We start from the raw sequence: 24,834 nt of genomic DNA, 5'->3' as shown, positions 1-24,834 counted from the left end.
CAGGAGAGCCAGGGTCCCAACTGTCGTGGAACTAGAAGACTAGAGATAAACAAAGGAACAGAAAGATAATGGATAGTGATCAACGCTACCCCCCCCCAAAAAAAACCCAAAACAACAAAGAAGCCAAAAAACCCTCAGTTTATGTGATTGGGAGGGGGTGGGAGCTACTTTCAACACACGGGCAGGAAGGGACAGCGGTGTTGAGATCTGAAGGAGTAAGGGCCCTGAAGGTCGGAGCACCGTCTAGCAGACAGTTGCCCCCAACTGCCTACAGTCCGGGAGCAGCAAGTGCAACGCCATGAGATAAAACAAGCTTGACTGTCTAGAAACTGCCGAGTGACCAGGGTGAAAGTACAGTGAGTTTAGGGGGCGTGGTAGGAGATGAAACGTTGAACTTGACGTGTCCAAACAGAACTGCTGATTTCCCTACACAACCCATCCCTCTCATCATCTTCCCCATCACAGTAAAAAGAAAAGCTATGCTTCTACTGCTGGGCCCCAAACCTTGTCCCTGGTCCTTGATCTCTTACACCCTACAGGCAACTCTGGGCGAGTCCAGGCAGCCCCACTGTACACTTACACTCTGACCACCAGGAGGGTGGGAAGACCCACCTCCACTGTTGCCATGCAAGAACCCACCTACCTGGAGTGTGCCTGCCTGGTCTCCCGCTTCCCCTCTCACTCCCTACCTCCCAGCAGCTAGAGACACCGTCTTAAAATGTCAGTCGTGGCACTGCTCTGCTTCAACCCTCTCACAGTTCCCATCTCACCCAGAGTGTAATTTAAAGCTTGTATGGTGACCATGAGACCTACATGCTCCAGAACTCTTCAGCTACCTTTCCTCCTCCTTCAATCTGCTCCAGTGGCCACCATGCTTTCTTGAAACATCCCAAGCACACACTCACCTCAGGGCCTTTGTACTTACTCCTTCCTCTGCTGGCCTGCCCTGCCCCACTCCCACGCACACCAGATATCCACATGGCTCCGTCTCCTAAAGTCAATATATCTCTGCTAAAATGCCAACTTATTAGAGACTTTCTGTCTCCTTCCCCTCCTTGCTGCCGCTCTTCACCCACTTTGGGCACTTTCTTTTTTGCCCTCCATGAAAGTTAGTGTTATCTGACACATTTGGTATTTGTTTGCTTACTTGTTGTCTCTCCCCATCATGATGGAGTCTCATCAGAGGAAGAAACTGCTTTGCTCACTGCTGTATTTCTAGCACTGAGCAGTCTTTGGCATGCGGCAGATCCTCAAAAACTGAGTGTGGGCCTAGCGTGCATTAGATCCTGGGTTCAATCCACAGTACCTCCATTAAAAATAAATAGATAAACCCACAGCCAGCATAATACTCAACAGTGAAAAACTGAAAGTCTTCCCACTAAAATCTGGAACAAGACAAGAATGCCCACTCTCATCACTTCTATTCAACATAAGTCTTGGAAGTCCTAGCCACAGCAATCAGGCAAGAAAAAGAAATAAAAGGGATCCAAGTTGGAAGAGAAGAGGTAAAACTGTCACTATATGTGGATGACATGATACTATATACAGAAAACCCTAAAAGCTCCACATAAAAACTACTAGAGCTGATAAAAGAATTCGGCATGGTAGCAGGATACAAGATTCACATACAAAAATCAGCTGCATTTCTTTACACTAACAATGAATTAGCAGGAAAAGAAAGTAAAGAAACAATCCCTTTTAAAACTGCATCCAAAACAATAAAATACTTGGGAATAAATCTGACCAAGGAGGTGAAAGACTTACACATGGAGAACTACAAAACATTGATTAAGGAAATTAAAGATGATTTAAAGAAACGGAAAGATAGCCCATGCTCTTGGATTGGAGAAATTAATATTGTTAAAATGGCCATACTGCCCAAGGTAAATCTACAGATTTAATACTATCCCTATCAAATTAACCGGGACCTTTTTCACAGAACTGGAACAAATAATCAAAAAATTTATATGGAATCACAAAAGATCCAGAATTGCCAAAGCAATACTGAAGAAAAAGAACAAAGCTGGAGGCATAACCCTCCCAGACTTCAGGCAATACTACAGAGCTACAGTAATCAAAACAGCATGGTATTGGCATAAAAACAGAGATACGGATCAATGAAACAGAATAGAGAGCCCAGAAATAAACCCACAGACCTATGGTATTAATCTTCAACAAAGGAGGCAAGAATATACAACGGAGAAAAGACAGTCTCTTCAGCAAGTGATGCTGGGAAAACTGGACAGCAGCATGTAAATCAATGAACTTAGAACACTCCAACACACTGTACACAAAAATAAACTCAAAATGGCTTAAAGACTTAAATATAAGACAAGACACAATAAAGCTCCTTGAAGAAAACTAGGCAAAACATTCTCTGACATAAATCTTAGCAATGTTCTCCTAGGGCAGCCTACCCAGGCAATAGAAATAAGAGCAAAAATTAACAAATGGGACCTAATTAAACTTAGAAGCTTTGGAACAGCAAAGGAAATCATGAGCAAAACAAATGACAACCTACAGAATGGAAGAAAATATTTGCAAATGATGGGACTGACAAAGGCTTAATTTTAAGAATATACAAACAGCTCATATAACTTAATAACAAAAAACAAACAATCCAGTCCAAAAATGGGCAGAAGACCTAAACAAGCAATTCTCCACTGAAGACATACAAATGGCCAATAGGCACATGAAAAAATGCTCAGTATCACTAATTATCAGAGAAATGCAAATCAAAACTACAATTAGGTATCACCTCACACCCATCAGAATGGCCATCATTCAGAAGTCCACAAACGATAAATGCTGGAGAGTGTGTGGAGAAAAGGGAACCCTCCTACACTGCTGGTGGGAATGTAGTTTGGTGCAGCCATTATGGAAAACAGTATGGAAATTCCTCAAAAAACTAAAAATAGATTTATCATATGATCCAGCAATCCCACTCCTGGGTATGTATATGAAGGAAACTCAAATCTGAAAAGATACATACACCCCAGAGTTCACAGCACTACTATATACAATAGCCAAGACATGGAAACAACCTAAGTATCCACTGACAGATGACTGCATAAAGATGTGGTATATACTATGGAATAGTACACAGCCAGAAAAATAAAATAATGCCATTTGCAGCAACATGGATGGACCGACCTAGAGATTGTCATTCTAAGTGAAGTAACTCAGAACGAGAAAGAAAAATACCATATGACATCACTCATATGTGGAATCAAAAGAAAAGGAAAAAAGGATACTATGAACTCATTTACAAAACAGAAACAGACTTGCAGACATACTAAACAATCCCATGGTTACTAGGGAAAGTAGGTAGGAAGGGATAAATTTGGGAGTTTGAGATTTGCCAACGTTCACCACTATATATAAAAATAGATGGGGAAAAAAACGAGGTTCTTCTATATAGCACAGGGAACTATATTCAATATCTTGTAATAACCTTTAATGAAAAAGAATATGAAAACAAATATATGTATGTATATGCTGTATATGCCTGACTGGGACATTGAGCTGTACACTAGAAATTGACACATTGTAACTGACTGTACTTCAATTTTTTTAAAAAAAGATAAATAAACCTAACCCCACCCCTAACAAAAAAATAAATAAATAAAAAGGTAAAATTAAAAAAAAAAAAAAAAAAAACCTATGTGTTCAGGTCAGAAATATCAGACAGGGCCAGACCATGGAGAATACAAAGAACACTTCAAGTGTATAGATTTTATTCTAAAAGTAGTAAGAAGCCACTGGAAAGCTTTGAGCAGTGGAGGAAGGGACCTGCCTTACATTTACTGTGGCTGTGGAGAATGACCAGAAGCCGGGGCCAAGAGATGGAGCTGGTGGAATAGCCCAGGAGAGAGGCTGGGGGCTTGGACCAGGGTGGTGTCAGTGGATAGGATGAGAAAGCTGTGAGAAGTAGTTGGCATATCAGCTGGGAAGAAGCTGGTGTCCAGGGCCAGAAGGATGCCTTGTGTGGCCCCAGCCTTCTGTGAATGGCCCTCAGCAGTCTGAGCACCAGGGATGGCTCCTCTGTGCGAGCTCTCAGGCAGAGGCAGAAGGATTCTACCCTGAGCTCATCTGCAGATGGGAGTTTGAGCAGAGCTACCTACGCTTCTTTTGTGCCCAATGACCAGCATCTTAAGAGCAAGGGCTGTGCTGTTTCTTGGTGTCACTTGCCCTCACCCACCACTCACATGTGCATACCCCTAAAGGCTTCAACACTGCTGCAAACTAGAGTCTCCCAGAACTGATGCTGAGACAGACTGTGAAGTACAAGATGTTCCTGAGGGACGAACCCCTAAGAAAGGAAAGGGAGGAAGCAGCGTTGGGCAGGGGGAGAAGTCGAATGACAGAGACCCCACAAAGCCTTAGCCCACCTGGTGGGAAGCTTGGGAGCCAGCATCACCCATCCTGTGTTGAGCCAATGGCCTAGACCGGCACCACTGAATACATGCTGACCAAGAAGAGTGTGGCCCCAGGTGAGCCCGCACTCTGCAGTGCAGGCAGATTCTAAAGGAGCTGACAGCGGGAGGTATCTGCTGTTTACACAGCCCTAGTTGAAGAACAAGTCCTTCTTTGAAGGGATCTGGGTGGTGCATCTCTGTGTCTTCCATGGAGAGCACCTAATTGTCGTGGGCTGCTCAGATGAGCCTACAGTCCCTCTCTGCATGATAAGAACTGGCTTCCAAGAAGAGCTTCTGCAACAGCTTGGTTCTATCTGGGCCTCTGAGCTAACTGGCCTGACTGGGCTCATGAAGAAGCTACCGGCCTTGTATCAAAGCATCTTTTCCAACACTAGAAAATGCTTACAGATGGAGGTCGATAATGTGAAATTCACTCAGGGGACCATTTCAGAATCATTTCAGCATCTGTTATGCCGTGGAAAGATAGAGGCTTTGCGGTCAGAGAGTAGAGTGTTCCAATCCTGCATCTGATGCCACACACAAGCTCCGTGACCCCAGGCAAGTTAACAAGCCTTCTGGCAGTAATTTTCCTTCTTATTGTAAAACATGTGGAATGCTGCTGAAAAGAAAGGCAGCCTGCGATTAAGAGCTATGTCTAACTGGCCCTGTCTTCCCATTGGACTGTAGGTGTTCACTGAAGGGAGGAGTGCCACTTGCTGTGAGGTATCTGTGCCCTTGTCCTAGGCAGGCAGAAGCAGCTAGAAGCTCTGCAGGGCAGCGAGGAGCTGTTACTCACACTTGCAGAGGTGTGCAACGGAGCTCACCCTACTTCAGCACTTCTCACACTGCCTGCGGTTTATCGTCTGACTGCCACATCCCCCACCCACGGGCACCAGCAGGATCACAGCAGAGAGTGCAGCCCAGCCCACAGTCTGGCACAGAGCAGGTGCCCACCACACACTGGCTGCCATGACTGAAACCTTCCCTGACCCACTGGGGACTCAAAAGCACCCCAACAGTCAGCTCATGACATCTCTGGGAATAAGGCCCAGTTTGCCCTGGGCTCAGCCCACCTTTCTGGAACCTCATCTGCATGACAGGCAGCGTGCCGCCCCGGGCTGGGATTATAAAGTTGGTCGTGAGTGAAGCATTGGCCAGAGCTCACTGGTTCACAGAAGATTTAACATTACCCCTCTGAGCCCTCCTGGGCTCCCTCCTGTCAGCTCTCTTCTACCGGCAGATACTGGTTTTTTTCTTTAGGTTGTAGGAGGAAAGACTGTATATGTATAGCTCCAGAGGAATACCACAGGTTTCAGTGAGACTGCAAAGAATCTAGGTTTGTTCCTTGCATCAAATTGCCCCCTGGTTTTGCAAAATGCGGCCCTTCATTTTGCTCCGTTAAGTCTGATGCCATGGGATCAGCACCTGCTATGGATCCAGCCAGACCGGAGTTCAGTCCTGTGTGGTCTGGAGCAAGTCAGCACCACTTCTGAGAGCTCCCACCCCCTTCTCTGTGATGCTGACCTCGCGCGTTGGTTGAGGGCTTAGAGAAGTAATGGTCTGAGACAGAGCACGTGCTCCAATCAGGCAGTTACCATCTCCCTTTGCCAAGGGGAAGGAACAAAGGTGAGTGGTGCTGGTGTCTGTCTTACATGATGCTATGTGATGTGCACTCAGCGTGGAGCAGAACATTCTGGCATCTGCTGTACTAGATTAGGACTGAAGAGGTCAGCAGGTGCCTGGAAATGTGAATAGCTGCAGTGTAGCCTGAGAGGAACTGTCTCAGGCAGTAGGAGCCTCTGGAGAGTGAAGCAGAAGACAGAAAGTTATGTTTCTTTCCCACATTTACCTTATCCTCTCTCCAGGTGGGAATGGGAATGGGGCCCAGACCCCTGATGGATCCTTACATACAGGGGAGGTGGGCTATGGATCCCAAACCCTAAGAAAGAGGCTCTCAGGTGGGGAGAAGAGAAGGCATTAGAGCTCATAAATTTAGAAACCCAACCTGAAGCTTCCAAAAGGCAGGAACCACGACTGTCTGGTGACTGGTAAATTCCTGGCACATAAGAAAATGCGTGGCACGTAGAAGGTCTTCAGTTTCTGCTGAATCCAAGCACTGTGTGTAGACTTTTATCCATCCATCCATGTATCTGGTAACCATTTGCTAAGTGCATCCTTAGAGCTGGGCTGGGTTGAACTTACAGAGAGACGTAAAGCCAGTCTCTGGTGACTCACTGCCTAACAGGGGGACAGGCACATTGAACAGACAAACCCAGCTGGTGGGGGGAGGGCAAGTGGTCTGAAAGAGAGAAGCCCAGGGAGCTGTGGGTGTGCAGGGGAAGACACTCAGTCTGTGGTGAGGGAGCGAGGGCAGGGAAGGCATTTTCAGGCCATGCCCCAAAAGAAAAGCAGGTAGAAAGACTGAAGACTCGGAGTCAGCTGACTCATGGAGTCCAAGCTGTGTTTTCCCACTGCCTCTTCATAAAGTGTCTTTGGATAATTAACACAATAAAGTCTGTAAAATGGCTAGCATGTGGTGTTTGCTCTCTGAAATTCTGCCATCATCATCAGCGTCACCATTACCATCATCATCCTGGTTCTTTTGCAGGTAGAGGAGAGGGCCTGTGCCTTCCTGGCCTCTGCTGCACTACAGACATCATCCAGCCTCAGTTGAAAGCTAAGGGCTAGGGCTCTTAATTCCCTTAAAGGTCAGAAGGGCTGGGAGAGAGGAGTGTCCTGGGCGGGAACGGGAGCTGGGGGACTCCAAGGGCCCACCAGTGGCACTCTTGGGATCTGGAGTTGCTGTTCAGGTAATGAGGCAATTCTCTGACTTTCAGGGTTTGATCTTGGCTCCACCTTCTTTCTTAGGTCTTCCCCTCCTTGATGACAGTTGGCCCCTCTGCCCATAAGCTCAGAGCAGTCTTGAGAGAAGCTGGAAGGGAGTCTGGCTCTGCTTGGACTTGTAATGTCAGGGATGAGAACTGAGGGACACCATTACTGGCTTCAGGAAGCACACTTTGTCCAGGGAGCTGGACACATGCCCTGCAAGGTAGGTTCTTCCCAAGGCTCCTGGTTCTGAGTCTGGATCCCATGGTGGATGGGAGACACTGCAGGCAGTCACACCAAGGAAGACTGAAGGGGAGCCAAGTTTCCAGATTTCCATTAGACCACATCGCCTCAGCCTTAGCACAGTGAGCACCATCCATGGCCAACACACGTCTGCTTCTTCTTTTGGCAAGGTGGCACTCTGATGAGGAGGTTTTCAATTGATCCAAATGCCAATCTCTGGTTAGTGGGCCATCTAGCAGTGGGTCAGGCCTCCCAGGACTGGCTGTGCTCTACTTATACGCAAAATATACTCAAAAAGATCTCATCAAACTACTCACATAAATTTACTTCTGCTCAGTTCAGAACAGTAGGGCTGTAGTATGCAACATCTCTACTCCCTCGGCATCTGGCTTCTAAAATCAGTAACATGGGCTTTGTGAATGCTAAATGTGATTTCTTTTCCCACAAACTTGATCTGTGTGTATGTGTGTGTTTTACAAATTATATTCTGTATTTATAATTTAAGTGAACACATTGCTAGAATTTACACTCTGGGGCTAAAGAGCTTACAGACAAGAGATCCCATACTCAGCCCTCAGCCTTCCTATAATGAATTAGTGAATTATCAAGTGAACAAATAGTTTCCATTGGAAGAAAAGGAAATCATCATGTGCCACTAACAAAATTCACTGTTTCTCTCTCATGCTCACATGATCTCATGCTTTTTCTCGGTCTCTTGCTGTCTCCCAGGGACGTGGTAGGAGGTAAAGAGAGGAGGGGTTTCTGGAAGGTTCTGGAAGCTTAAGGAGATTGTTTCTCTCATTCAAGTTTTCAGAAATGGAGAAAGGGCAACATACTATGTGTTTTTGCTACTGGCTCAATTTGCCTGTGGCTCTGACCGAAGGACACTGTAGTTTTTTAAGGATTCTTGCCCAGATCTATGCACCCTAGGGAGTGTTACCCTTTTCGAAGCAATCACTCTGAAAGACTGTATACTTATTTCAAAGACGCTTTGGTTGCTCCAAACACACCTTTCAGTAACTCTAATAGCTTCTTTTAAAATAGTCTTTAGGGTCACTTTACAAACTGTACAAGAAATTTAGCTTCATTACCTCCTAATCACTTTGCAGAGGGTCAGGTGGGATGGTATAATTCAACTTACCCATCAGGTTAGACTCTTAATGACCTTTGTCTGTTTTACAAAATTTATCCATCCTCCAAAGACAAAGACTAGGCATCATTAAGCAGATATCAAAAGAATGTGTCATGAGCTTGGGAAGTAATTTTGAAGCTGGAGTTGGCCAAACATTTTGAGCAAAGAAGCATTTTTAGATTAAGTATCAAGTCTGCCAAGGAGAATGCTTTGAAGAACACTCATTTGGTTTTGAGATTTTTAATTGTCTGTTAAGTTCCCAGATTTTTTTCACCATCAACAGCCACTGTATTTTAAAGGCCTCATTTTCTGCTGCTCTGTGTCACAAAGGTCCTGAGAGTTCATGGCTCATAGTTTGACTTTCCTTCTTTATTTCCTAGAGTTACTGACAATCTCAATCATTTCTCCTCCTCTGCAGTCAAGACTCACGTGTGGATGTGAATATGCTTTGTCTATACCTGCCAGTGATAACCTGTGATAACAGGCTGGGAGACATGGAGCTTCTAAGGGGCTCCTTGAAATCCTTCCTATCTTATTGGGCAGAAGCAGGCATTGCTGGCAAGTCAGGCTTTTGCTCTGCACTGCCATCTGAGACATATTGACTCCTCCCGACCCTATTGGGAGGACTCAGTCAAGTACTGGGGGTGGTGGATGGGGCATCACAATTCAACAAATGCCAGAGAAGGTTATTGTTAGCAGTTACCTATTTAAAGCTAGTTCAGGAACCCCTAGGCAATCTTCCCTTTGGTTACCATGATGCTTTTAGATTAAGCTATTACCTCTATGAATAACCAAAAAGAAATGGATAAATTCCCAGAAATATACAACCTTCCAAGACTGAATCACGAAGAGAAAATCTGAACAGAGCAATTACCAGTAGGGAGATTTAATCAGTAACCAAAAACCTCTCAAAAAACAAATGTCCAGGACCAGACATTCAAAAAAGACTATCAATCCTTCACAAATTCTTTCAAAATATAGAAGAGAAGGGAACACCTCCAAACTCAGTCTATGAGGCCAGTATTACCCTGATACCAAAACTAGAAAAGGATGCCACAAGAAAGAAAAATTACAGGCCAATATCCCTGATGTAAGGTAGCTGCAGAAACCCTCAACACAGTATTAGCAAAACAAATTCAATAACGCAGTAACAGAATCATACACTATGGTGGGATTTATTCTAGGGATACAAAGTTACAACATCCAAAAATCAATCCACATAATACACATTAACAAAATGAAGGATAAAAATCATATGATCCTCGAGACCACAGGAAAGCACCTCAACATAATGAAGGCCATACAGGACAAGACAACAGCTGACATCATACTCAACAGTGAAAAGCTAAAAGCTTTTTCTCTAAGGTCAGGAGCAAAACAAGGATGCCCATTCACATCATTTTTATCCAACAAAGGACTGAAAGTCCTATCCAGAGCAGTTAGGTAAGAAGAAATAAAAGGCATCCACAACAGAAAATAAGAAGTAAAATTATTACTATTTGCAGTGACATGATATTAAATATAGAAAACTGTAAAGACGCCACCAAAAAACTATTAGAACTAATAAATGAATTCAGGAAATTTTCAGGATACAAAATCAATATAGAAATGTGTTGCATTTCTATACATTAATAATTAACTATGAGAAAAAAATTTTTAATTCCCATTTATAATTGTATCAAACAGAATAAAATACCTAGGAATAAATTTAACCAAGGAAGTGAAATATCTTTATAAAGCAAACTGTAGAACACTGATGAAATAAACTAAAGAAGAGAAAAATAAATGGAAAGATATTATGTGCTCATGGACTGGAAAAATTAATATTGTTAAAATGTCCATACCATCCAAAGCAATTCACAGATTCCATACAATACCTTTCAAAATACCAATGGCATTTTTCACAGAACTAAAACAAATAACCCTAAAATTTGCATGGAACCACAAAAGACCCCAAATAGCCAAAGCAATCTTGAGGGAGAAGATCAAGAATGGAAGCATCATGCTCCCAGATCTCAAACTGTATTACAAAGCTACAGTCATAAAAACAGTATCAAACAATACAGCCCAGAAATAAACACATGCATATACAGTCAATTAATTTACAACAAAGGAGCCAAGAACATATAATGGGAAAAGGACAGTCTCTTTAGTAAATGGTGTTGGGAAAACTGGACAGTTACATTCAGAAGAATGAAATTGGACCACTATCTTATACTATGCACAGAATTAACTAAAAATGGATTAAAGGCTTGAATGGAAGACCTGAAACCATAAAATTCCTAGAAGAAAGCATAGGCAGTAAGCTCCCTGACCCTGGTTTTGGGGATGATTTTTTAAATTTGACACAAAAGCAAAGGCAATAAAAGCAAAAATAAACAAGTCAGACTATATCAAACTAAAAAGCTTCTGTAGAACAAAGGAAACCGCCAACAAAATGAAAAAAAATAAAAGGCAACCTACCGAATGGGGAAATATGTTTGCAAATCATATATCTGATGAGGGGCTTAATACTGAAAATAATATAAAGAACTCATATAGCTCAACATCAAAAAACCAAACAATCCAATTATGAAATGAGCAGAAAAGCTGAATAGACTTTTTTTCAAAGAAGATATACAGATGGCCAGATGAAAAGATGCTCAACATCATTAATTATCAATGAAACACAAATCAAAACCACAATGAGATATCATGTCACACCCGTTAGATGGCTATTATCAATAGATATGATGAGGATGTGCTCTGCTGGTAGGCATGTAAATTGGTGCAGCTACTATGGAAAACAATATAGAGTTTCCTCAAAAAATTAAAAATAGAACCACCATATGATCGAGCAATTCCACTTCTTGGTACTTATCTGTGAAAATGAAAATACTAACTCAGAAAGATGTATGCACCCCCATGTTCACTGCAATATTGTTTACAATAGCCAAGATATGGAAACAACCTACGTATCCATGGAGGAAAGAATGGATAAAGAAAATGTGTACAGTCATCCCTCAGTATCCATGAGGGATTGGTTCCAGGACCCCTGCCAGATACCAAAACTCTTAGATGTTCAAGTCCCTTAGGTGAAAAAGAGTAGTATTTGCATATAATGTATGCACTCCTCTGTATACTTTAAATCAACTCTAGATTTCTTATAATACCTAATATAATATAAATACTATGCAAATAGTTGTTGGCATGCAGAAATTTTGAGTTTTGTTTTTAGGAACTCTTTGGATTTTTTAGTATTTTCAATCTGTGGTTAATTGAATCCAAGGATGAGGAACCTGCAGATACAGAGGGCTGACTATATATATTTTTTTCAGTGGGTCATTATTCAGCCATAAATATGAATGAAATTTTGCCATTGTGCAAGAATGGACCTTGAGGGTATTATGCTAAGTGAAATAAGTCAGAGAAAGAAAAATACTGAATGATCACATTTATATGTGGAATCTAAAAAAAAACAAAAAAGAAACCCCCAAACCCTCACAGACAAAGAGAACAGATTGGTGGTTGCCAGAGGTGGAGGGTGGAGGTGGGCCAAATGGATGAAGGGAGTCAAAGGTACAGCCTTTCAGTTATAAAATACACAAGTCATGGGGATGTAAGGTTTATCATGGCAACTTCAGTTAATACTACTGTATTACATATTTGAAAGTTGCTAAAAGTAAATCTTAAGTTTTCATGATAAGAAAAAATTCTGTAATTATATATGGTGATAAACGTTACCTATATGTGGTGATCATTTCATAACATATTCAAATATCAAATGTTGTATAAATGAAATTAACATGTTGTATGTCAATTATACTGCAATAAAAATAAATAACATTAAAATTTTAATAAAACAATTGAGATTACATGATTCTAAAGTTAAATAAGTTAGACATTAGTGGTAAACACCAAGAAAAACGTGATAAAGATAAAAATTAAGAACAGAAGTATATATCAGATCATATATATTTTAGGGTCCTTTGGGAAGTAGCTTAGTTAGACAGACTTCTGGGGGAAAAGAGAGGAGAGAATCAATCACATTAAAGAATAAAAATTAGAAAATGACTTATTTAAAAGGAATTGTTTAAGAACTGCAATTATTTGATCCACAGAGGGGAAAACTGATATATGAAACCTCAATGAATTTCTTCTCTTATATCATTTCTCTCTTAATCAAAGAAGACATGTACTTAGTTTTAAGGGCTAAAAAAAAAAAAAGGTGTTGTCTCAAGAAGCCCCTGTTAAAACCGGAATACATCACCTGGTAGGTAGAACACATTAACCAATACCAGTTAGGCAGGAAGTAGCTCAAACACTCACCAGAAAGCTGCTTCAAGATTCTTTGGAAACAGGAGCCAGGGTGAGTCTTCTCCAGGAGTGAAGGTGGGGAGGGAGGCGCCAAGATGTCAAAGATGGAGCAGATAGGGCTCTGCCCGGCAAGGCATTCCTGGGGGCAGAGAGGGAACAGTGACAGACTACAGGTTAGAGCTCGGGAAAGGAGGCCTCTGGCAAATCATATGCTTCTCTTCGTTTATCAAGGGGTGGCTCTGACCCTTTTGCAGCATCACTGTCTCCCCTTTGACTCAGCTACCTGGGAGAGCTTCGAGGATGGCTTCCTATACTTGCCAAAGACAAACCCAAGATGATATTTTTCAAAGGGATGATGCCAACCTATTTTCTGAAATCACAATGTAGTGTTGCTATGTTTTTATTCAAACCAGGAGGTGTCTGGAGCCAAAGGGGGAACTTCTCTGTGTCTTTACAGCTCGGTCTTAGGATCTGTGGTGGTGCCACAGGCCCAGGCAAGCCGCCTGCTGGGAAAAAAACCTTCAAACTTCAACAAATCACTATCTTCATGAGATGAGAGGGAGAATGTCAGCCTGGGCATAGTGTTTGGAATACCCCTTGCCAAAACTGCTAAGTCTTTTGAATGCCTTTACTGACAGTTAAAATTTTCTAAGTCACCCAGGTATGCAAAATTCTATCTCCATTTTTTTTATTAAATGTCTACTCTCAGAATCCAGTCTCATCTCATTCATGAGAGGGCCTCCTTAGCTATATAATGGTGTAACAGTAGCACCCAACTCACAGACTGAGAATTAGACAAGGTCACATTTCTAGGAACCTGGAGCTCAGGAGCCTGGTCTCTGCACCTGTTATGCTATGTGACCTTTGATTCTTTGTGTAACCTCCTGGCTCACTTTTTTTCAAAGGCAAAATAATAATGATAATTATTCAGGGGGATACCATTTTGTTTTATTTCATTTTTAATACTTCTGTTTGTTCACTATTTTCAAGCTCTTTAGTGTTTGGGGAAATCAAAGCTTTAAAATGAGAACTGCAAAGGTAATGATAATACCTTCCTCAGTAACAGATGGACACTAGGAGGGTGCAGACAACCATCGGTGAGGCTTCCTCAGAGCTCATTTGGATGCAGCCCACATAGCCATTTCAGCATGTACTAAGACCAGACCTTTAAAAATTCATACTAAATCTCACAGTTTCTGTCCATGTACAAATTCCATGCTGGCTCGTGATAATTTCTGCAAAGTGACTGTGCCTTTCTCATAATTTATGGTCTCTTTTCACTCCGTGGGGGCTGAACGCCAATGCCTGCAGGAGTGTGAGCCTGATGAAGTCATTGCAGGCTGTAGCCTGTGTGAATGGCTCTGCACTGTTCCTGGCCAGGCTCGTGCTTCCAGACGCCACTGGTAAGCAGGGCTGAAGGAGGACAGTTCTCAGTTTGTGCATCAAAAAGAGTGTGAGGCTCAGCAAGTACACACCAATAATCAAACAAGGAAAAGACTGGCAACTGCATTCTCTTAGGCAGAGCAAGCTCTTTTACACTCCTCCAAGGGACACCCTGGACCTGAGCAAGCTTGGAAATTCACCCTATTGGGGGGGAGGGGAGAGAGTGTGAGTGTGAGAGTGTGTGTGTGAGTGTGTGTGTGAGTGTGTGTGTGAGTGTGTGTGTGTGTGTGTGTGTGTGTGTGTTTAGGAGGCAGGGATGGGAGGGTGTGCCATTGCTGAGAATCCATGGTCCTTTTGGGACTAGGCTTCTTGCACCTGTGATGTAATGAGGTCTATGTCTCAGAAGGCTCAAGTCAACAGCCTCCTGCAAGGAACACCAGGGTCAATACTCTGACTTCCAGACATTTCAGGGGGAAGGTCTCTCCTGGCTTGAGTGTTGAGCCTCTCTCAGTCTCACTCTCAAGATATTACTCTTTTATATTCAACTCTGACCCGATAAAAGAAAGGTTCTCATTGGGTTACAGTTCTACTCAAATCACCAAAGGATAATGAGCACTCACTCTGTGTCAGGCATCCTACAGCAGAAACTGAGGATAGTGGTGAATAAGATGGTGGTTCTGATTACAAGGAACTTACAAAACATTAAGCTTTTCCTGCATGCTAGCCATATACCAGGCACATTCCTAAGCCCTTAACATTTAATTCTCACCAAGGCTGCATGTAACGCATGTATTAACACTATCCCTGTTTTACAGATGAGAAAATTAAATCACAAAAGATCAATTAACTTACCTAAAAAAACACAGCTAGTCAGTTGCAGAGCCAGGATCTGAATCTGGTCAGTCTAACTCTAGAGTTGCTGCTTAAATTATTACAAAGTTTACCTTATTAGACCATCAAGGGCAGTCCACACAAGGCAAATATAATGTGTTATAAGTGCTGTGGCGTTAAGTACAGAAGCTACAAAAGCAGACAGAATCATGTGTGGGAAGACTAGGCAACTGACATACCTCCCAGAGGAGGTCATTTCTAAACTGAGACCTAATACAGACCACCTGTTAGCCAAGCTGAATGCGGGTGTGGGTTCCAGGCAGAAAGAAAAGCAAATGCAAAAGCCTCATGGTGAGAGACAGCATGGCTTGTTTGTATTAAAAGAATAGAAAGAATTCAGTGTGGCTGAATCGCAGATTTCATAGGAGGAAATATTTAGAGATGAGGTTGTAGGGGTTTCTGTATCCATTCAACAAATAACTATTTAGCACCTGTTCTGTATCAAGCATTGTGGTAAGACATTAATTGGTACAAATAAAGTGATGCCCTCATGGAGTCTATTGGTTGTAAAATTAATGATATTTCCTTGTCTTGCCTGTTAAGAAAACAAACATTAAACTTGTAAAAAAGGCAAAAAAGTGAGTAGCATATTCTTTCAATGTCAACCAGGGATTAATATGTTCATTCAAAGATTATTTAATTATCTAGAGTAATATGCTTGGGTTTGACCTGGTTGTTTACTATTAGTTATGAAATCAGACTCTTATGAGGTTAAATGCACCATGTAGATATTTATCTGGTAGAAAAGATAACCTCAAAGGTTATCATTTTATTGGCCTATAGGATATTACAAATTTTCTCTCAGTTGCGTTTGTTTTCTACTGTTGTCATAGCAAATTATTACAAATGTAGTGCCTTAAGGCAACACACATGTAGTATTTTACAGATCTGGAGGTCAGGAGTTCGACACAGGTCTCACTGGACTAAAATCCAGTTGTAGGCAGACTGTGTTCCTTCCTGAAGGCTCTGGGGGAGTATACTTCTCCTACTCATTCCAGTTGTTGGACAAATTCAGTCCCTTTCAGGTGTAGGACAAAGGCCGCAGGGTTCTTGCTAATTCAGTTGAGGGCCATGCCCTGCTTGTAGAGGCTGCCATGTTTCTTGGCTCATGGACCCCTCCCTTCCTCCACCTGCAAAGCCAGCAGCAGCAAGTCCTTCTCACAGGGCATTCTTCTGACCTACTCTTCTGCCTTCCTCTTCACTTTGAATGACTCAAGACTAAACTGAGCCCATTCAGATAATACAGGATGATCTCCACACCTCAATATCCTTAACCTAAATTCCACCTTCAAAATCCTTTTTGCCATTAAGGGAACCTATTCACAGGTTCAGGGGCTTAGAGAGTTGGCATCTTTTTTCAGTTTACCACATCATAATGACCACCGTTATTTAAGAATGTTTTTTGGGGGTAAATTACATAACCTCTGTTGCTCAAAATGCAATGTTAGCTATCTTTACTATCTTACTAGTTTTCTTACTGATTAGTCAGTAAATCTCTGAAACATATTCATCCTATATTTGTATATTTTTAACTTTTTGAAAATTGGAATAATTCTAATTGTCAGTTTTGGAGGCTTCAATAAAACTGCCAAGTGGACTAACCCATCAGGGCCAATTCATCTGTGTTGCAGGGAGGTGCACCACATGGGCTGCTTCAGGCTAGTACGCTATTTTGGCTCCTGGGATGGATCCTAAGTGTTCATAAGTGCTTCATCTTCCCTGACACTCTCTCTTTAACCTAACTCTGTGTTTTCTTTTTATTTCTGGTCCTTGACCAACTTCAGCTCTCATTCTGACTTATGCATGACTGGTTCGTTTCCGTCAATGGTGACTGCAATGACTGGAATTCCAGTTGTGTGGTCTGATCATCTGGCCATTTCTACTGGGATGATAGGATCTAGTCTTTGTTGGCGAGAAACAGACAATGCAGTTGGTTAGTCTTTCCTGTTTGTGTGTTTGGTTATTTGTGAGCTCAAAACCACTAAAAAAAAATATTTTGTGTTTCTTAGAAAAGCTCTTTGAGGTCTGGACCAGTGAATTTTTGTATTTCTATGTCTATTCATGACCTGTGAGTTTGTAGAACCGAAGCTGCAATTTTCTGTAGGTTTGCATATCTGAAGTTAAGAAAGGCGTTTACTTCTCATTAGGAGGGAGTGAAGTATTTTCTTTCTCTTGAAGGCCATTAATAAATTAGAATGCAACATCGGTTAAGTTAATTAATTGGTTCATAGAGATTTTGAACCCTTACATAAGTAATATTTCCAGAATCCCCCCAAAATAAAAAAGTTGGACTTCTAATATTTCAAATGGCCGGGTTTACTAAAATCCTTTCTGACAGAAAATATAAGAGGCATCTTGATAAAAAATCAAGTAATCAAGATGAATCTGAGGTCAAATCAGATATAAGAATTTTAGCTTAACAACAATTATATGTTTTCTTTGGTTTTATCAGTATGAAGTATAATGCAATATTTTAAAAATTGAAGTAGTCAGTTTACAATGTTGTGTCAATTTCTGGTGTACAGCCATATATATATTCAGTCATATATATATTCATTTTCATATTCTTTTTCATTATAGGTTACTACAAGATATTGAATATAGTTCCCTGTGCTATATAGTATAAACTTGTCTTTTAAAAGTAAGGTTTTGGTGTGGTTTTCATGAACAGACTAGTTAATCTACACTTCCTAAACTTCTTACACTAATTTACTAATCAGATAAGCTAATATTACACCTACATAATATTAAGGATTGTGAAAAATGTAAAAATTACAACTAAATTGAATTATAATCCTGACAAGCCTTTGATATCAACAGCAATTAAAATTGTACTGTGCCAATTTGAATATAATTCCCAACCCTCTTAGTTAATTTTAAAACCACAGACTAATATTAAATTGAGTTAACAAATCATTTTTAGATATTTGGATAATTTCTAAGTAAAATAGAATACTGACATATGGGTTACAGAGTATAGTCTTATTATATAAATATATGTACTTCTGCTTCTTATTTTCATACATCATAGAGTGGTTTTATCTTTGGGTCATATTAATGAAAGTGTTCCTTTTTGCCACTTGGAGAGGGTATAAAGGCATGTGGGTAGCTGTAGGGGTCGTAGTATATGTTCTTGTGAGCTTTTCAGTCCAAGTCCTACCTACCTCTCAGTTCTCTCTTTAAAAGAGAATTTGGTTACTTTAGTTAAAAGTTTTAATCAATAAGAAGGGTTAAGACTATACTAGGAGTAATGGCAAAGAAATTTGACTACTTTCATGATAATGGAATATGTCTCAAAAAAAAAAAAAAAAAAAAAAGGCTAGTTTTGACCTAAAGTAAAGTATCTGGCTGTTCCTGAATGTGGAAAAGAATCATGAAAGACAAACCTGGATACAGAAAGTTGTAAAGGATTTGCAGAAATGAAATTTTATTTACCTTAGTTTACAGTACATGCAAATATTGAGTCTGAAAAAAATCAAAGAAGTGTGCTAAAATTTTTGAAAAATGTGTTTAGTGTTGATGGGCTTATTCATAAGGTAATTTTAATAAAAGGGATGGGAGGAGCCAGAGATTACTTACTGTCAAATCTGATATACTGCTGGGATTTGATTCTTCTCTGTTAAAATGATAAATTGATCTTAGAGCATTTAGTCTGCTCTAAAAAAGAGAGTAAAAAGTTATTCTTCACATTCTTTTATCTGTCTGGATACCAAGGATTCCAATTCTCACCAGAATAATTTTCTATGCTTCTGTGCTAACTTTATATTATAATGCCCTTGAGTCTTAAGGTGCTGAAGTTCCATGAAATTGTGTCACCTTCCCCTTTGTCTAATTAAAATATTGTATTGCCACTTTGATTAATGGGTAACCAAGCTATTGTTTCTATCTTAATCAGGTGCCCAGATTTTCTCTAATGACTCCTGATTTTGCAATCCCCAAATTGGATCATAACTTAGAAAAAAATTAGGATTTCTTTTACACCTAAACATCTTTGTGATATTCCTAAGTTCCCCTGGGAACTCACAAAGATTTATTCTTTAATCTTATAAAACAAGGGCTGCTAGAAATAATAAGGTTTGTTTTGGATAGTTCTTAATTAGTTCAGCAGAGCTGTAAGAGCTGAGTGACAAAACCTGATCTGTTTGGTATATATAGGTAAAATGTTATTGACATTAATGTTTCTGAAAGTGTACACATTACAGAGGGGATTGGGAGGTCCTAGAGGTGTTCTAATGCTCTTAGTGTCTATAATATGGTCCTACCCAAGAGGGAAAATTGACTGACTTCTCAGGAAAAAGTTATATATTATATCCCAACAGAGAATTTAATTCTCCTCTATTTTGATATTATTTACGAAAAAAAGTGAACCACAGATATATGGTCTCAACTATCAGGTGGCTTTCCTTTTCCTCTGATAGTTTCCTGAAGGCCCATAGGCTAGACTCTGTATCATCAACAAAGAAGAGACTCAAAGCCTCGAGGAAAGGACTGTACCAGGTACCAATAATCAGAAATGTTTAAAGGACTAGACTTCCGGGTATAAGCTCCTCAGGGTAAAGATGACATTATTTAGACAACTGTCAGGCTGTCTCAGCGGACTGGTCAGAATGTCCAGAATTCTTTTAGTTCAAAAGCAGAGAATTTCAGGAAAGCAGCTGCTGACTCAAGACCCAGTGAAATAAACTTAATTTCACAGGACTGAATTAACTGATGAAAGAAATATAATTATAGTTATTTACTTTGGAATGTGGTTATGATTTTTTAATATTCTCTTTTTGATAGATAGATGAGGAAATTTTTTCTCTTTCCTTTTAATCCATTTCTAATGTAGACTATACATCAGTCAACTGAAATATGATACTTTAATGGTATCTGATCCTTACTGACATCTCAGAACTCAAAAACTAATACTTATACTGAGTTTCTTTATTTTGCACAGCAATATAGTTGTTTGCATATGCTCACTGAGAATTTGGTTTCCTTTTTACCAAGATATACTTCCACAAATCAGTTGTGCAACGGAGGCTATATCTGGAGTGTCATGTTGAAGATTAACCCCATTTAATCAAGTTTGCCAAGCTCACCTTTTAAAAAGGTACACTTAACATCTGGTGTCCAGGTTTACAAAGGCCTTTCAGGACACCTGGCCTGAGTTACGCTGTCGGCTTAGAGAGTCTCAGTCTCACAAGAGGTGTGGAAGAGTAATTCCTGGCATGCCTGTCGTTAATAAAATTTGGAGAATCTTGAAGAGAGAATTCATCAATTCTGATTGATATGGCATATGAAGTCTGGTGGGTTTCTTGGGCCTGTTTCTAGCCTCAAAATAGAAAAGCAAATAATCAGGTCTTTTGAATAGCCCACCCTTAATGAGACTTCTTAATGAAACTTCCAGACAGAAGTTAATTCTCTTTAAAAGCTGCATTTAACTGACTGTATGCTGTGAAGTATTCAAGAATGTAAATACCCTTTTTTGCCTAGAAGTAGGCGCTTTTATATGAAGCTAGCTGCTGTAACAAACTCCAAATTTTCTGCAGGTGAACCCAAAAGTTTACTTCTTGCAAAGTCTAGTCTGTGGTGGAGACATCTGTTCAGAAACCCAGGCTGCAGACTGCCATCTTTCAGCGTGTGACATCTTTGAAAGTTACCCTGGGCATTGGTACTCAGCTGACAGGTTGATGAGAGAGACTTGAGGATGGAGGCAGAAGTTCTCATAGGTCAGGCTGGAAAAAGTATCTTCTATCCATATTCCATAAGACAGAATTCAGTGGCAAAGTTGCACCTACCTGCAACGGAGGCTGGGGCACTTAATCCAGCTGTGTTCCTAGGAGGGGAAAATGGCCTTGATCATCAGCTGACTCAGTCTCTGCCATAGCTTCTAGGACCTAGAATCCCAGAGTGCATTCAGTCCTGACATTGACTCTAGAGGTCCTTAGAAGAGAGAGGTCATGTCCCTTTAAAACCTCACATCACACTACTGAACTGCTGGCTCAGCAGAAATTGCTATCTGAGAGAGTACAATGGGAAAGCGACTTTATTTCTCACTTACAGATCCCGGGGGCAGAGACAATCCCTTTCCTTCTTTTATCTTCAGAGTAGAACTCTTTCAATGTTATTCTCAGAACTTCACTGAGTTTGAGATTTGCAAATGTTAACCACTATACATAAAAATAGATTAAAAATAAATTTCTTCTGTATAGCACAGGGAACTATATTCAATATCTTGTAATAACCTTTAATGAAAAAGAATGTGAAAATATATGTATCTATATACATGACTAGGACATTATGCTGTACACCAGAAATTGACACACTGTAACTGACCACAATTTAAAAAAAATGAAGCCAGGAAACCCGGGGTGGGGGGGAGCGGGAAGAATTCAACAGGGATTGGGAAACGTTGACAGTTTAGGGGAGGGGATTGAGAAGATGAGAATTGAGCTTCTTGAAGATAACTCTTGACCGATGTCTCAGGTTTCACCTACAGCACCTGGTGGATGAGTCAGCACAAGCAAGACACCAAGAACCACAGGGTTTCAGATGGTCTCTAACTTGACATCTTAGCTTTCCAGGTCTGCCCTGTGAACCTCAGAGAGGTTACAGTTTCCCTAAACCACCAAACTAGCTCACAGCCGACTGAAAACAAAGCTGAGTTGTTTTATTTGCAGCCCACACTATTATGCCAGGCAGCATTTCATCAAACAGTGCATGACTGATCTTTCATTTTAATGCAAAATATAACAAAATGTTGAGTCACCAGGAATATCAGTGAATATACTATTTTCTGAACCCAATTCTCTAGTTAACTCTATTTTAACCAAAGAAGCTTTAAATTTCAACTTGTGGGGTTGAAAGTCTTCCAAAGACATACCAGTTGGCTGTCCTGCCTTCAGGAGCCATGTTGTTCATATGGACAATTATTATTCCAAAATGGGGAGGGAAATGACAATTTTCAATAACCTAAAGCTCAATCACAGTGATCTGAATAAATTGTGAGAAGCTGTTTTCGGGACCTTCTCCCCTCAACAACCTTTAAGTTTCAGAATTCAAATCAGAGTACAAACTGTTTACTAAATGTACTAGACAGAATGTTCTTGCTACTAGCTGAGGGGACCTGAGAAATTAATACACCTGCCTCTGCCACTTTCCGACCCACAGTTGGGGAAAAGGCCTAGATGGATCTCTGAGTACTTAGAAAAATAATCAAGTTCACTTTGTGCTTTGTTTTTGAATAATATTCATCAAATAAGAACCATGCTAATTATGGCTCCCATATTCATATTTCATCAAGACAATGTAGATAAGAATTAGACCATAAACCCATTCAGTGACTGTGTGCATGGAATAATAATGCTGAAAACTTTTTCTTATGGTTATCATTACATCTAGCTATTTTACATTGCTCTGGTCTGAAAATTACATGGCCAAATTGCTGTAAGAGACTTCAGGTGTGCTTCCCTCTAGCCATGGAAAAACTGATAGAATTTGTGACAGCCCAGTTCTTCCGACTCCAGTTCAGTGTCTTTTTTTCCATTTAAGAAAGACTAAGGACTGCTCCAAATCATCTGTTTTTGACTAAAAACTTGGAATATGTCATCTCTCTTTAGAAGAGAGATGCTTTTGTAAAGCAAAAATCCCGTGGCCATAAAATTGAATACTGGGATACTCAGATGGAATTTCACCTTCCAAGATGGGAAGGAGGTCAAAGAAGAGAGAAAGAACTGTTTGGTGCCCTGTTTGGACTACACAGCTCTGCTGGGCTATGAATCTCTTTTTGTTTTCACAAAGTTATAAGAGAGATGTCATCGTCTCCAGTTTACAGATGAGGAAACAGTGGCACTGAATTATAAAACTTGCCCCAAATCATGAAATTGGGATAAGGAGAAACCAGCCTGGAACCCAGCCAGTCTGGCTGTATCTTAGGGGCAGGGGTGACTCCCCCCGCCCCCCATTCAAGACACCAGAGTGTTCCATTTATTCCCTAGTTCCTGTTAGCCCTCTAAGTCTAGCTATTCTGCACAGAGGATCTTTCTTTTCCCCCTCAGATGGAACACTCCCTGAGGTCCCGCAAACCCTCCTGCTGCCTAAAGAAAGATACGGGTAATTTTTAAAATGCCTGAGAAGTCAGATCAGGATGGCAGAGTAGGAGGCCCTGGCACTCCCATACTCCCACAGACACATCAAAAATACATCTATATGTGGAACAATTCTCACACAAAACTAACTGGTAACTGGCAGAAGAACTCCTATATAGCCAAAGCTGCAAGAAAGATTTCCACATAAATGGGTAGGATGCAATAAAGGCATAAAGTTAGGATCTGTGTCCCTGGGAGAGATCTGAAAGAAAGAGAAGGTCTGCATGGATGGACCGTTGCCTAGGGAGTGCATGGGTCAAGCCACGGACTGGACGTCCCAGTCCTGGGGTTCTATGTGGAAAAGACAAGCCCCCTTGGCTGCTGGGGAGAACCACCCACTTCCTCAAACCCTCCATCCTCTTGGGCTTACATCTGCACCTCTGAGACTGGGTCCCAAAGAACAGGACTGGATGTTGGCTTTGTGCCCACTCAGCACAAGCTGGTTCCCCATTTTCTCCAGGCAGCACTGGGCACTGGTAATCCCCTGCATTCCACTTGGCTTTAGGGGCTCTCAGGACCCAAATAAAACACTGACTTTTCTTTGCTTTTGAGAGACAGTTCCATTTTGCCACCTACCCTTGAGCATAAGCTATTTCCAAAGGGCCCTGGAAGAGCTGTGCAGAGGATGAAGGTGCTCAACCAGTGCTGTCCCCACTACACCAGGACAGAGAGAAGGGCTAGAGAAACTTAGACTCTATTCACAAAGAGTGTGCACATGCTGGCTTGCCAACAATCAGGGCAGAGAGCGCCTTGCACCAGTGGCTGTCACCTCATCACACTTTCAATATGAAAGGGACAGCCCCAGCCCCGCCCACTCCATACCATAACTTGGCACAAGATCTGGGCCAGCTGGGCCCTGGGAAAAGATTCTGGTCAAGCACTGCATGGACAGCCCAGGGGTTTGGGTGTGTTCCTGGCAAGGTGGTAGCAGCCACTGTCAGTACTTACTCTGATGGCACTACAAGAGACACTGCATTCAGTGTACCTGGTCCATCTCCCAGCTGAGTGACCACTCTGGCCCTACCGACATGCCATAGCTTGGTGCTGATCTGTGGTAGATAGGTCCTGGGAGAAGACAGGCACAGAGGCAGCCCAGATCTCTGGCAGCAGCATGGCCATGTCAATTCCTGCAGCCACAACACTCCAACCCCCAGCCTCAGCCTAGCAAATACTCCAGCCCCACCCACTCCACATCACAGCTTTGTACTAGATCAGAGATGATCACAACAGAGGAAAGACACAACCTTGGGCTGCATTTAAATGGAGCTGTGGATGCCTACACCTGTGGTTCATTGGTCTTCTCTGACTACATGGGCCTGATTTGTGTCAGCACTCCCCTCTTTGGGGCAAGGCACACACTCAAGGGGAATGGAACCTGATCAAGCCTGACCCTCAGGGCTTCTGCTTCAACATCTGGGGAGCAGACCTCATCCCTGATAGGGTGGTTACATCTACCAGGCAGAGAGGAAATCCGGCCTCACACCCTGCACAGGATTTAGATCCTCCAACACTA

At 41.4% G+C, this 24,834-nt stretch overlaps 1 long non-coding RNA gene across 3 annotated transcripts in view; it reads right to left on the bottom strand.

Moving 5' to 3' along the window:
- LOC116662722 overlaps positions 1-24,834 on the bottom strand; it is a 203,791-nt gene that overhangs the window by 155,567 nt on the left and 23,390 nt on the right. For all 3 annotated transcript variants that reach the window (XR_004318730.1, XR_004318729.1, XR_004318728.1), the window contains exon 4: positions 12,928-13,054. This is a non-coding gene — a long non-coding RNA (uncharacterized LOC116662722). The remainder of the gene's footprint in view (positions 1-12,927; positions 13,055-24,834) is intronic.

The sequence above is a fragment of the Camelus ferus genome, chromosome 3, assembly GCF_009834535.1.
Source record: "Camelus ferus isolate YT-003-E chromosome 3, BCGSAC_Cfer_1.0, whole genome shotgun sequence".
In the NCBI taxonomy this organism is placed as follows: Eukaryota; Metazoa; Chordata; class Mammalia; order Artiodactyla; family Camelidae; genus Camelus; species Camelus ferus.
Note: the sequence above shows the minus strand (reverse complement) of the source record. Positions and strands in the feature narration are given on the sequence as shown.